This window comes from Ambystoma mexicanum, chromosome 5p (genome assembly GCF_040938575.1).
Source record: "Ambystoma mexicanum isolate Mex_15411 chromosome 5p, UKY_AmexF1_1, whole genome shotgun sequence".
Taxonomy (NCBI): Eukaryota; Metazoa; Chordata; class Amphibia; order Caudata; family Ambystomatidae; genus Ambystoma; species Ambystoma mexicanum.
This window is the reverse complement of record NC_090930.1, coordinates 467,603,885-467,606,430: the sequence shown is the minus strand read 5'-3', so window position 1 is coordinate 467,606,430 and position 2,546 is coordinate 467,603,885.

Sequence of the window (2,546 nt, the reverse complement as noted above, 5' to 3'; positions counted from 1 at the left end):
TATAGGAGGTACAATTAGTGGGGTCTTTCCTGGGCTTCAGGATTAGCGTAATCATGGCTTCACCATAGAAGGAGGGAGGGAGCCTTGCTGGAAAGCTTCTTGCCAGACTTTCAACAAGTGCATGGACACGTTAGGACTAAATTCGTTAAAAAAATACAGCCATTAAACCAACCGACACCAGGACTTTTGAGGTGGGTAGCGCTGCAACAGCATTCATTAGATCCTTTTCCGTGATTGGGGCATTTAAGAGTATAGGGTGCTCTGATTTAACTTACGCATTGGCATATCGCATAGGTTTGCTTTGAGTTCCATAGGGAATTGTGTATGCTTCCTAGCATACAGTGTCTTGCTAGAAGTATGAAACATAAACACTATCACTCAGTTCTGACATAAGTGTCCCTTCATCGTTCAATATGGTCGCTATGTTGGTAGGCCCCCATTCAGAATGCAAAACAAAAGGGGTGATGGCTGGAAGGTTTAGAATTAATCTTAACTACTGGTATTGCTCTAGGCAACCCTCCAGGCCATTGTTCTTTGCCTGCCAAGCCATTACAAAAGGGGAAAGACCATATACAAATCAGGCTTGGTCCTACCCCAAAAGGGGCAGTCTAGCCTGAACTACTAGGTCACATCCCTTATGCACGAGACCACAAGCATCCACAAACATGTTTTGGTCTTGTTAGGCCTCATCAGTGAGGAGTAGCTTGGGTCTCTCGGCCCAGCAGTCACGGGACCCATGTCTGGGCATACCCGTCCCACTCGGGGCGACTACAGCAAAACAAAAGAGGTGATGGCTCTTTCAGAACACAACAGTAAGGCTAGTAAGCGGAGGGTCTTCAGTCCTCTCCATATTTCGGGTCTGTGTCTGGGCAGAAACTAATTTCACCTCCTGATCTGCCAGTGAGCGGAATTGGTCCAGTTGAACTTTTATGGATGGAAGCAGGATTTTATTGCTGGACTGATCCATTTCAATCTCAAGTTGTCGGATCTCTACCTCGAGTTCCGTCAAACTCCTCCTTGTGGCCTTATGGACTCCATTATCTATGTCTATGCAGCATGAAGATAAACCTTGACTGTGTCCCAGATAGTAAATATTCAGGGGGACCAAGACGATATTAGTTTAAAAAAAGGTGTTAATGACCACGTTGATGTCCCTTTTAAATGCTACATCTGACAGTACATGCAATTTAAAATGCCAGAGATGTTGCTCAATCGCATTCTCCTCAAGAAGAAATGCCCACAATAAGCGGGGGTGTTCTGATAGAGTCCTGTGGAGCAGAATGCACTCTCAAGACCTATGTAACAGTCCCGTCCTGATTAAGATATATTCAATCCGTGACTGCATTTCATGGACTGAAGAGTAATATGAATATTCCCTATCACTTGGATGGAGTGTCCTCCACAGGTCTAAAAGCTCAAAATCATACATGCCCTTGTGAATTTCCTGTGCAGAGAATGAAAGAGCTCTAGCAACTCTGCTGGATCTACCTAGGGAGGTGCTTAAAATAGTGTTGAAATCTCCAGCCTTTATAAACTGGGTATGAAGATAATTAGCACATTTACTGCTGTTTTTGCTGCCTATGCTCACGTGAGGTGGAGGAGGAGGAGCATTTAACCCTAACACAAGTGCGGAGTGCTGCACAGAGGTGAAGTGGAGGCACAAGTGGTTATTGGTGGTTCGTGGTGGAGCGGCATGGAGGGGGTTACTCCAGTCACTAAGGTCTGCAAGTAAGTCATTGGCCGACCTCCGTTGGTTACCCAGGTTTCCTCACCCCTCTGCACTTTGGTACTTCCGCATGATAGTGGAGTGCGGAAAACCTGTAACCCGAAAGTGGGAAAGTGAAAGCTAGACTGTTGAAAAACTGTACGTGAATATATTTGTACTGCCCTCCACTTTTGCCTGCTACTCTACGTCCAGACAACTGAGTGGCTATTTACTTATTCCGGCAATTGGATAAGGAGGAGTGTGCCAAGCTAGAATCCCTCCCGTGCTACTGGTTGACTATTGATTTGCCGCTGAAATCTATCGCTCTCCAATGCCTCTGACTGTTTCAAGTTTTGTGTTTATGAGAGTGGGGTTAGGGGGAGACAGACAGACTAAGGCTGCTCCTTGAGCCATCGGGCGTTCCCTGTCCCCCCTCTCTGGGTCTCTGGAGGTTTTTCCTGAGGACTGGATGCCGGTGGCCATCTGTCACCGTGGGTGTTGTGGCTGCCTTTGGAGACGAACAGTCCTTACTGAGCTATCAATCCAGGGTGGCGGGTGGCTGTATTTGTCCCGCAGATGGTTGTGGTCCTCGGTGGCCAACAACCATTACCATTTGTTTCTTATGCTCTGGCGCATGCCAGAAGGTCCCACTGCATAGTCACCATTTAGACATTGACGTTTTACCGGTCTGTTTACTCTTTTTAACCAATTTTTTAATGGCTCAATTTTACTGTTCTTAGGTGCATTTCCATCATAAGCAAGGGATGATCAGAGACCGGGGGCGCTGACAGAAAGGGCAAAAAAACGAAACAAATTAAAACGGCCCAGGGGCTTGCCAAGG